Raw genomic sequence first — 13,005 nt, 5'->3', positions numbered from 1 at the left:
CCAGTGTCCTGCTTCTCTCCATCCTGAATCCCCTCAGTGTGCACAGTCAGGGGCGGCTGCAGTGCCTGCTGGCTTGATGGTTGCCATCCTTTGTTTACTGAAGTGGCAGGCAACACTCTTCACCCACAGGTTAGAGTTCTCTTAAATATCAATAACATGTACCCACATGTTAACATGTATATATGATATGTTCTTACATATTAGTCAACCAAGTATGTTCAGTTTCAGGGTTAGAAGTCCTTCTACTTCTTTCATAATACATTTATGAATAGCTAATATTAGAGAGATGAAGATTACTCAAGCTGTTCCATCTTGAATACTTCCTATGATTTTCAAGAAAAAATCTTCCTTCAGACATTTTATCCGTCTTGGGTAAAATTATGGCAATGAACGCTTATACTCAGGAAGCTTTGATATCAAAATCCTTACATTATAAAAAATGAAGCCCAAATTATTCTCCTCACATGTGAATCTTTGCTTAGGATCCATGTTCAATCCTCTTTTCACTGTATTACATCTACCTTCCACCCACTCCCAAGAAAGGAAAGAACGAAATCTGTGATTGATATATTATGTCCAATTTAAAACATGCTAGTGTCTTAAAACAATCATTTTTAATAGGTATGAGAGCAAAATCTCCACGACATGTATATACTCTATTCCTTTTAATTCAACAAAAGCTCGAACTAGAGAATACACTCAAGGGTCTCATTAACCACTGAAATCTGCAGAAGTAACACAAGCTATGGCTGCCAGTGACCACAAAGAAAATGAAGTTGAGTTCCTCCTAAAAGGGATAAAGATAGATATTTTTATATTCCCCAGAATTATAAAGAAGATCATTTTTCAAAAATTCTTAAACATTATAGAGTTTAGAAGCAAATGAGCTTAAAATTTTGATGGGTATTAAAAGCTGATTTCTGTAAGATAAATTCAAAGAGGACAAATCCTTGTATAAGCCACATGTTGATGTTCCGACATTTTAAACCATTATTAAAATCAATGTAAGCTGTTTCTATAATGAGAGCACAGAACTGTGGTACCCTAATAATAAAACAGGTATACTTTTTAACCTCTCATTGTACCCTCATATGAATTTAAGTGGTAACAGCAATGGAATAAAACAACTCCCAGAAAAGATTGCAAATTGATGCTGTCACCCCAAGGATGATGGATTGATTCAATTAATCAGTAAGTCTTTTCTAAGAGTCCTTCAGGGAGTTATTTACCAGAGGCATACCCTGTTTGTTCCCCTTCCGCGCGCCTGTCATTTTTCTTCATTATTCTTCTAGTTTTACTCATTATATCCTTTGGGGATATGTTGATCTCCACGTGCAGAGAGGTTTTTGCACACAGCTGTCTAGACATCAATCTTTCCAGCCTCACAGTGGAAGCCACCAGAACACCTGAACTTCTTGTCACTGTTACGTCAGGCTGACCAAGACTCTTAGGATGAAGTCAAACAAATGGACACTGAGTTACGACTGGTAGGTCAGTGGGGAAGTATCAAATTGAGTGAAAACTATGAAAAACCCTCCATTGGTAAGGATATAACAACCTTGTGCTCCACGCACCATGGAACTAGCCTTCCCATCTCCAAAAGCAGGTAGGTAGGCAAAAGCCAAAGGGCTGAGAGGCTGAGGCCGAGGCTAATAATTCATGGAAAAACAGAGCATATTCAGTGAATGTGTTGTTTTGAGTGCTAAAAGGCAAATATTCTTAAACATGAAACATTTCTACTTCTAATGGGCAAAAGCATCTGTCAGTTCAAGTTGTAAAGAATAAGAACTCAAGGAGAAGATGTCTGGAGGGGAGCATCGGTGCTAAACCTTGCTATCAGGGTGGACTACACAGTTTGCAGGGCCCCTTTTTCAAGGAGTAAGAAGAAAGTGCTGCTAAAAAAGATTTTCCCTTAAAATATTTTATTACTTACAAAACATAATGAGGGTAATAGTAACATAAATAACCATATAAAATATAAATTATAAAACATAATATTTTGGTGTTCTAATTTTAAATACAATAGCCTATTAAGTGGGATATTTTGATTGATCATAAGATTTGACTCACTTTTCTACGATTAAGTCATCAAAATCTATGCTTTTAGCCAATTCATTTGCAATCAATATAAATACGACATCAATCATCTCGGCAAATGCATCAATGGTTTTTTATAATTTTTAATTTTGAGAAGAATCTTTCTGCTGATACACCTATTACTGGAGCTGTGAAGAATATTTTATAAAAAGTGACAATATTGTGTATATTTCTGATAAATTATTTTGAAATATAAATTTTCATCATTTGAACTAATGGTTCACAGAACAATTTTTCTAAAAAGATTTAACTCTTCATAAAAATCAGTTTCGTGTAATCTGAATTTTAAAAATTATACAGTGGCACTTTAGTATTTCCTCTGATATTTCCTATAACTTGAAGTTGTTTAAGAAGCTGAAAATGGCTTCATGGTTTCTACATCATTGAAAACACCTACTTATGTGTTCTGCTGCTGTTATCTTCAATAACAAGAAAAAAAATAATTTTAAAATTGTCTTCCTAGTTAGTAATTTGTTCATTTGAAGTTCACAGGAAAAGAGCTGTCTACTGCTAGCTACAGACTAATTTCTATGTGTTAAGTGGATATTTGTTTACAATGTTGCAGCAGTTTTCACAACCAGAGACTCTAAACTCTTTGAATAATTCTAACAACTCTGATATGCTTTGTTGCAATATCCATGTGTATGCTTTTATCTTGTAATAATTTGACAAAGTTTACTGCCCGAGCACTAGCAGTTCCTGTCCCAGCACTAAACCATAGTTAATATTTGTGCAGGAGCTGCAGGGACCGGTTCTCTTGGTGAATTAATGGGCAAGCCGGCCTCCCACAGTTCCCAGGGCTGCCTGGGCCCTCTGCTTTCCCCAGGGGTATGGCAGTCACTTCCTCTGCTGCTTTCACTGTCACCACTGCCAATCTGGTCCCAGGTCCTTTCCCGGTCACCCACTCAGCCCAGTGGCTCCTTGGATTGCCCTGGGGCTGGCCAGACCAATTGCTCTGCATGCTGTGCCCAGGGGACTGAGTCAGAGCCATCAGGCACTGCTGTTAGATCACAAACACTGGCAGGGCTGTCCCCCCAGGGTATCTCCTCTGCTCACCACATGCTCAAAAATAGTATATTAAGAATTTCCTGAAGAGGACAGTAGAGCATTAAACCAAGCAGCAGACTCCTCTGAGCATGGGGATCATATGTGATACACACCGCATGCCCAAAAAGCTAGCCCTGCTTGCTAGATAAGCCAAGAGTAAAAATTCCTCTGCCTCCACCCACACTTCAAAGTTATCCCCATTTTGTTAATGGAATAGACATAATTAGGATATATTTCATTTATTATTAAAAATATTCCTGGGATTTTGAGTAAAAAAATAATTATGTTTCAAAAAAGAATTTAAAAAATAGATTGGATACGTTGGCTACCAAGGCTGGTGAGTATTTTCAGAACTTCCAATGAATTGGATCAAATACTGGTTATATGTATGATTAGTCAGGTTTTTATTACACTTTTATTAAAGAAAGATTTTGTATGGATAACTGAAATCCATTGCAGTGCATGGGCGCTAACATTTCACGGCTGTACTTCAATCTAGTAACAACTTCAAGAATAAATTTCAAGAATAACAACAAGGGTTGTTTCTCAATCCCGCCCACTAAAATTCTAAAATAAGAATTATTGAGGTTAGTGATAGTATATATCCAATCCTTTTTTTTTTTTTTCCTGGCATCAAAGCAGCCAAGAAAGCCTAGGTTTACAAGAATAGGAAGGAGCAAGGCTACAACTGAGTTCACATGGTTCCCAGCATCAAGGAATAGAAGCCAGCTGGGTGGCTGGGTGGACCTGGGTCTACATCTTTTCTCCACCAGTAACTAGTTACGTTGCTGTGAGAAAGACCCAACTGACAACACTTTTCCTAAGATGGGGATGATGTGTCCCGTAGGAGAGAATAGGACAAGTATGGATGCATGTCACCATGAAACACGGGAACTGGGATCAGGGTCATTTCCTCTTGGTGACATGAATGCTGACAAGAGAATTGTTGCGACTGATAAGGGGTGTTGAATCCTTGCCAGGTTAAGGAAAAAGGTGATTGGGTTCAATTAAGTTTGTTTCACGACACGCTGAGTCTTTGAAGAGTGACATTTAAACTTGCACGAAAACCCAAGTTCTGCAGCTCATAACTTGCTGACGGCCTGGTACCCACATAGCACTTCGATGACAGGAGGCAGCATGCCCTGTGCTTCGTAAGTTATGGAAACATGGTCCTAAGGGGCTTCTAGTGGTCAGCTATGCCAATAATAACCTCTTGCTACTTCTCGGCTCTCTCGTTCCACGAATATTCAGTCTGATCTAATTATTAAAGGGATCTAATAAAGAACAGACTTGTGGATGCCAAGGGAGGTGGGGAAGGGATGGTTTGGGAGTTTGGGACCATCAGGTGCAAACTATTAAACAGAAAATAGATAAACAACAAAGTCCCACTGTATAGCACAGGGAACCGCACTCAGTATCCTGTGATAAACCATAATGGAAGAGAATATGAAGAATATATATCCGTATAACCAAATCACCCTGCTATACAGCAGAAACCAAACAGCCACCTGTGCCTGCAGCCCCGCACCTGCCCCGCCACCATCAGCCTCCTATCTGGTTAGGTTTTTGGGGCTGAGGAGGGGTAGCTGGGGCCTTCAGGGGCCGAGCCCATGAACATGGCTAAGCAGGGTGGAGGGAAGAAGCTTGGACACAGTCCTCCGAAGCTCAGCAGCTTACTGTGAACAAGAAAACCACTCTTGGGAGATCCTCCCAGCCTTGGGGACAGCTGGGAGGGATCCTTCTAGGAGAGGAGCCAAGGGTTCAAGTTGGGTGAGTAACTCGGCCCTGCTGCCTGGGACTGTCTCACTTTTAGCACTGAAAGTTCTGCATCCGGGAAGACCCCTCAGTCCTGGGCAAACCAGAGGCTGGTCACCCAAGCACAGGAAGATGTGGCCACTTTCTCCCCACCCCACCCTGCTGCTCTGCCTAGAATTTAGAGCAAAACTCCACAATGCAGGGGTGCCTAGTCTGGCCTCGCACAACTAGCAGGGGTTGGACTAGGAGCTGTAAGGAAACATTCTGCTTCAATTAAACGCTTTTGAGTTGTTCTAAACCACTTAGATTTACAAACTACCTTAGACATCTCTCAACTCTGCCTGTTTAAGGACAGGAAGCCTTTCCTGTTACAATTCAAACTGTTTTAATGTTTGGTAGAAAAGGCTAGTAGTTTTGTGAGATTTACTGAATGTGTATTTCTGTGTATTAGTTGTGAACAAACTCACCAATTGTGTCCAGGAGATTTTTAAAAGAAGTTTGATTATCCCCTATTTGAGGTGTTAAGTGTCAGGTGTTTAGTGTTAGGGTTTGGTCTACATGAAAGATGATAGGAGTTTCCAAAGGTGAAGATCCTACAAACAGAATGTAAATGGTTAGAGTTAGGAATTTGGAATTTTAACTATGCAATGGTTGTAGGTTTCTGTATTTCATTTGTCCTCGGGACTGGGAAATCCAGTGAGTTCAATGAATTAAATGGTTTTTGTTTCATTGCCAGCTTTGATGTTAAAGCAAAGCACCTTGAAACGATTTCACTTGCATAGTTTTACTTTAATGTGTTGATGATTTTAGCAAACACATTTTAAACTTTATATATGTGTATATATAAAGATGCTTATTATACTGTCTATGTGTAGTTTAAATAAAAATATTTCAGTATAAATAGTGTAAGGTGTTTGAATACCTTTAGTCTATATTCTAGGGGCCTTTAGTTAACTTTGAAGTAACTTAAATGAGATTCTATATCTAGAGAAGACTACCAAGCACCTTAAATACCTTCCTCTACTTCTAAGGAACATCAGAAATAATTTCTCTTTGGCACAATGAGCAATGGCCAAGCCACGTGGCTGCCTTGAAAACTGCACAGATGCCACCACCCTTGGGTGGACAGGGTCTAGGGACCGAGCAGCCCATCAACCCAGCACCTTCCCCTGTACCCTGTACTGTGAGCAACTTGTGGGGCTGGGTTCTCCCTCCTCAGCCGCCCTGCCTCCATGGATGTCTCAAATACCTGAAGAGATGAAAGGTTTGACCAGTTCTGCCTGGTGGGTATCAGTGCATTTGCCCCAGAGTGAAATTTTTACCCTATTTTTGGAATGCTTGGGGACAAAGTGTAGGGAACTCTCTGAACTTAGAGTATGTGACTGCTTGGTGCTTGATTGCTAATGAACGTTTATATGTTTATCAGAATGGGCTCTAAGCCTCATCTTGGTTGTGATACACTCTGGTTATAGGGTTGTGGAGAGGGGATATACCTTCCACCTGCCTCTACTGCCCAACAGACTGATTATCAACCACAAAAACAACAAATAGCTGACAGCTGTGGAATTGTCAAATTGCACTAAGTCATTTGGCAATAGCATTTTTAAAGTCCTACCCACTCATCACTCCCCATACACACACACTTGGGTGACTTGGCTTTACCCATTTGCAAAGCAGACATTTTCTGCAAATGGTTCTTTATGCCTTGTTCTTTTTTTTTTTTTTTAAACATCTTTATTGAAGTATAATTGCCTTACAATGGTGTGTTAGCTTCTGCTTTATAACAAAGTGAATCAGTTATACATATACAATATGTTCCCATTTCTCTTCCCTCTTGCATCTCCCTCCCTCCCACCCTCCCCATCCCACCCCTCTAGGTGGTCACAAAGCACCGAGCTGATCTCCCTGTGCTATGCGGCTGCTTCCCACTAGCTATCTATTTTACATTTGGTAGTGTATATATGTCCATGACACTCTCTTACCCTGTCACATCTCACCCCACCCCCTCCCCATATCCTCAAGTCCATTCTCTAGTAGGTCTGTGTCTTTATTCCCGTCTTGCCACTAGGTTCTTCATGGCCTTTTTTTTTTTTTTTTTCCTTAGATTCCGTATATATGTGTTAGCATACTGTATTTGTTTTTCTCTTTCTGACTTACTTCACTCTGTATGACAGACTCTAACTCCATCCACCTCATTACAAATACCTCCATTTCATTTCTTTTTATGGCTGAGTAATATTCCATTGTATATATGTGCCACATCTTCTTTATCCATTCATCTGTCGATGGACATTTAGGTTGCTTCCATGTCCTGGCTATTGTAAATAGAGCTGCAATGAACATTTTGGTACATGACTCTTTTTGACCTATGGTTTTCTCAGGGTATATGCCCAGTAGTGGGATTGCTGGGTCATATGGTAGTTCTATTTGTAGTTTTTTAAGGAACCTCCATACTGTTCTCCATAGTGGCTGTATCAATTTACATTCCCACCAACAGTGCAAGAGGGTTCCCTTTCCTCCACACCCTCTCCAGCATTTATTGTTTCTAGATTTTTTGATGATGGCCATTCTGACCGGTGTGAGATGATATCTCATTGTAGTTTTGATTTGCATTTCTCTAATGATTAATGATGTTGAGCATTCTTTCATGTGTCTGTAGGCCATCTGTATATCTTCTTTGGAGAAATGTCTATTTAGGTCTTCTGCCCATTTTTGGATTGGGTTGTTCGTTTTTTTGTTATTGAGCTGCATGAGCTGCTTGTAAATCTTGGAGATTAATCCTTTGTCAGTTGCTTCATTTGCAAATATTTTCTCCCATTCTGATGGTTGTCTTTTGGTCTTGTTTATGGTTTCCTTTGCTGTGCAAAAGCTTTTAAGTTTCATTAGGTCCCATTTGTTTATTTGTGTTCTTATTTCCATTTCTCTGGGAGCTGGGTCAAAAAGAATCTTGCTGTGATGTATGTCATAGAGTGTTCTGCCTATGTTTTCCTCTAAGAGTTTGATAGTGTCTGCCCTTACACTTAGGTCTTTAATCCATTTTGAGTTTATTTTTGTGCATGGTGTCAGGGAGTGTTCTAATTTCATACTTTTACATGTACCTGTCCAATTTTCCCAGCACCACTTATTGAAGAGGCTGTCTTTTCTCCACTGTATATGCTTGCCTCCTTTATCAAAGATAAGGCGACCATATGTGTGTGGGTTTATCTCTGGGCTTTCTATCCTGTTCCATTGATCTATATTTCTGTTTTTGTGCCAGTACCAAACTGTCTTGATTACTGAAGCTTTGTAATATAGTCTGAAGTCAGGGAGCCTGATTCCCCCAGCTCCATTTTTCGTTCTCAAGATTGCTTTGGCTATTCGGGGTCTTTTGTGTTTCCATACAAATTGTGAAATTTTTTGTTCTAGTTCTGTGAAAAATGCCAGTGGTAGTTTGATAGGGATTGCATTGAATCTGTAGATTGCTTTGGGTAGTAGAGTCATTTTCACAATGTTGATTCTTCCAATCCAAGAACATGGTATATCTCTCCATCTATTTGTATCATCTTTAATTTCTTTCATCAGTGTCTTATAATTTTCTGCATACAGGTCTTTTGTCTCCCTAGGTAGGTTTATTCCTAGATATTTTATTCTTTTTGTTGCAATGGTAAACAGGAGTGTTTTCTTAATTTCACTTTCAGATTTTTCGTCATTAGTGTATAGAAATGCAAGCGATTTCTGTGCATTAATTTTGTATCCTGCTACTTTACCAAATTCATTGATTAGCTCTAGGAGTTTTCTGGTAGCATCTTTAGGATTCTCTATGTATAGTATCATGTCATCTGCAAATAGTGACAGCTTTACTTCTTCTTTTCCGATTTGGATTCCTTTTATTTCTTTGTCTTCTCTGATTGCTGTGGCTAACACTTCCAAAACTATGTTGAATAATAGTGGTGAGAGTGGGCAACCTTGTCTTGTTCCTGATCTTAGTGGAAATGGTTTCAGTTTTTCACCATTGAGGACAATGGTGGCTGTGGGTTTGTCATATATGGCCTTTATTATGTTGAGGAAAGTTCCCTCTATGCCTACTTTCTGCAGGGCTTTTATCATAAATGGGTGTTGAATTTTGTCGAAAGCTTTCTCTGCATCTATTGAGATGATCATATGGTTTTTCTCCTTCAATTTGTTAATATGGTGTATCACATTGATTGATTTGCGTATATTGAAGAATCCTTGCATTCCTGGGATAAACCCCACTTGATCATGGTGTATGATCCTTTTAATGTGCTGTTGGATTCGGTTTGCTAGTATTTTGTTGAGGATTTTTGCATCTATGTTCATCAGTGATATTGGCCTGTAGTTTTCTTTCTTTGTGACATCTTTGTCTGGTTTTGGTGTCAGGGTGATGGTGGCCTCGTAGAATGAGTTTGGGAGTGTTCCTCCCTCTGCAATATTTTGGAAGAGTTTGAGAAGGATAGGTGTTAGCTCTTCTCTAAATGTTTGATAGAATTCACCTGTGAAGCCATCTGGTCCTGGGCTTTTGTTTGTTGGAAGGTTTTTAATCACAGTTTCAATTTCAGTGCTTGTGATTGGTCTGTTCATATTTTCTATTTCTTCCTGGTTCAGTCTCGACAGTTTGTGCATTTCTAAGAATCTGTCCATTTCTTCCAGGTTGTCCATTTTATTGTATGCCTTGTTCTTGAGGTGACTTAATGCCTGTGTCCACAGCATGAACAAACAGGGTCAGATTAGGGTAACTCCGTTCTGTAAACACATATTCCACGCATGTGTTGAGCACCTCTTATGTCCTGGGAAAGAATATCACTACTGTGAACACCAGTAAATACAATAAACACAGGTCTCTGTGTTCGTGGAACTTGAGTTTTACTGGGAGGAGGTAGATAATAAGCAATGATGTAGTTCTTACTGGTCAGGTGGAGACAATGCTGCAGAAATCAACATGCCAAGTAGCTTGGTGGGAGGGGGGAGGGGGAGTGCAATTTAAAATCAGGTGAAAAGGTAGAATTAAGCAAAGGCTGAAGGAGGTAAAGGACTGAGTCCTGTACCTGTTTAGGGGAGACTCGTTTAATTGCGGGATCTATTTGTGCAAAGGCCCTCAGGTTGGACTGTGCTTGGTTTGTTCCAGAAACAACCCTGCAGCCAGAGTTTCTCAACAATGCGGAAGGGATTCGGGAATGAGGCAAGGGAGGTAACTGCCAGGGCACCTGGCCTCCTGAAAGCTTTGTCAGGACTTTGGCTTTTCCTGTATGGAAAAGCCCTACATGGTTTGGAGGAACAAACTGACTTATATTCTTAAAGTATGTACATACTGTAACAGTGGTTTTCAACACATGTGCAGACCCTGGATCAGCAGAATCAGCTGAAGCTGGGAGTTTATTAGGAGCACACATTCACAGCCCCGCCCCAGACCTAGCGAATCAGGAAGAGCAGCAAACTGTGTTTCCTTTGTTTCTTTTTCTTTAAATAGTTGATTTACAATGTTGTGTCAGTTACAGGTGAACAGCAAGGTGATTCAGCTATATATACATATATATATGTATATATATGTTCTTTTCCAGATTCTTCTCCCATACAGGTCACCAAAGAACACTGGGTAGAGTTCCCTGTGCTATATAGTAAGTCCCTGCCAACCATCCACTCCACACATAGTAGGGTGCATTGCTAATCCCAAACTCTCATTCATCCGTCCCCCTCACCTTTCCCCTTCGGCAAACACGAGTTTGTTTTCTGAGTCTGTTTCTGTTTTGTAAATAAGTTCATTTGTATCATTTTTTTAGATTCCACACGTAAGTGATATCATATGATATTTGTCTGTCTTTGACTTACTTCACCTAGTGTGATAATCTCTAGGTCCATCCATGTTGCTGCAAATGACATTATTTCATTCATTCTTATGGCTGAATAATATTCCATTGTATTTATGTACCACATCTTTATCCACTCATCTGTCGATGGACATTTAGGTTGCTTCCATGTCTTGGCTATTGGAAATAGTGTTGCGATGAACCTTGGGGTGCATGTATCTTTTCAAACTATGGTTTTCTCTGGATATATGCCTAGGAATGGAAATGCTGGATCATATGGTAACTCTATTTTTAGTTTTTTAAGGAATCTCCATACTGTTTTCCATAGTGGCTGTACCAATTTATTCCCACTGACAGTGTAGGAGGGTTCCCTTTTCTCCACACCCTCTCTAGCATCTATGGTTAATAGACTTTTTGGTGATGGCCATTCTAACCTGTATGAGGTGATACCTCATTGTAGTTTTGATTTGCATTTCTCTAATACTTAGAGATGCTGAGCATCTTTTCACATGCTTTTTGGCCATCTGTATGTCTTCTTTGCAGAAATGTCTACTTAGGTCTTCCAACCATTTTTTGATTGGGTTGTTTTTTGATATTGAGCTGCATGAGCTGTTTGTATATTTTGGAAATTAATCCCTTGTCGGTCGCATCATTTGCAAATATTTTCTCCCATCCTGTGGGTTGTCTTTTTGTTTTGTTTATGGTTTCCTTTGCCATGCAAAAGCTTTTAAGTTTAATTAGGTCCCATTTGTTTCTTTTTGTTTTTATTTTCATTACTCTAGGAGACGAGTCACAAAAGATATTGCTGCTATTTATGTCAAGGAGTGTTCTTCCTATGTTTTCCTCTAAGAGTTTTTTATACTATCTGGTCTTGCACTTAGGTCTTTAATCCATTTTGAGTTTATTTTTGTGTATGGTGTTAGAGAATGTTCTAATTTCACCCTTTTATATACAGCTGTCCAGTTTTCCCAGCACCACTTATTGAAGGGACTGTCTTTTCTCCATTGTATATTCTTGCCTCCTTTGTTGTAGATTAATTGGCCATAGGTGCATGGGTTTATTTCTGGGCTTTCTACCCTGTTCCATTAATCTATATTTCTGTTTTTGTGCCAATATCATACTGTTGTGATTACGGTAGCTTTATATTATAGTCTGAAGCCAGGAAACCTGATTCCTGCAGCTCCGTTTTTCTTTCTCAAGATTGCTTTGGCTATTCAAGGTCTTTTGTGTTTCCATACTTAAGATTTTTTGTTCTAGATCTGCAAAAATTGCCATTGGTAATTCAATAGGGATTGCATTGAATCCCAAGAATGCCTTGGGTAGTATAGACACTTTGACATTATTGATTCTTTCAATCTAAGAACATGGTGTATCTTTCCATTTGTTTGTGTCACCTTTGATTTCTTTCATCAGTGTCTTACAGTTTTCAGAGTACAGGTCTTTTACCTCCTTAGGTAGGTTTACTCTTTTTGATGTGATGGTAAATGGGATTGTTTCCTTAATTTCTCTTTCTGATCTTTTGTTGTTAGTGTAGAGAAATGCAACAGATTTCTGTGTATTAACTGTGTATCCCACAACTTTACCGAATTCATTGATGAACTCTAGTAGTTTTCTGGTAGTATCTTTAGAATTTTCTATGTATAGTATCATGTCATCTGCAAACAGTAACAGTTTTACTTCTTTTCCAATTTGGATTCCTTTTCTTTTTCTCTTCTGATTGCTGTGGCTAGGACTTCCAAAACTATGTTGAATAAAAGTGGTGAGAGTGGACATCCTTGTCTTGTTCCTGATCTTAGAGGAAAGGCTTTCAGCTTTTCACCATTGAGAACAATGTTGGCTGTGGGTTTGTCATATATGGCCTTTATTATGTTGAGGTATGTTCCCTCTACGCCCACTTTCTGGAGAGTTTTTATCATAAATGGGAGTTGAATTTTGTCAAAAGTTCTTTCTGTATCTATTGAGATGATCATATGGTTTTTATTCTTCAATATGTTAATGTGGTGTATCACACTGTTTGATTTGTGGATACTGAAAAACTTGCATCCCTTGTAAATATCCCACTTGATCATGGTACATGATCCTTTTAATGTATTTCTGGATTCAGTTTGCTATTATTTTGTTGAAGATTTTTGTGTCTATGTCCTGTAATTTTCTTTTATTGTGATATCTTTGTCTGGTTTTGGTATCAGGGTGTTGGTGGCCTCACAGAATGAGTTTGGGAGTGTTCCTCCCTCTACTATATTTTGGAAGAGTTTGACAAGGATAGGTGTTAGTTCTCTATATGTTTGATAGAATTCACCTGTGA

Source organism: Balaenoptera musculus, chromosome 12 (genome assembly GCF_009873245.2).
Source record: "Balaenoptera musculus isolate JJ_BM4_2016_0621 chromosome 12, mBalMus1.pri.v3, whole genome shotgun sequence".
Taxonomy (NCBI): domain Eukaryota; kingdom Metazoa; phylum Chordata; class Mammalia; order Artiodactyla; family Balaenopteridae; genus Balaenoptera; species Balaenoptera musculus.
This window is presented reverse-complemented; position numbering follows the sequence as displayed.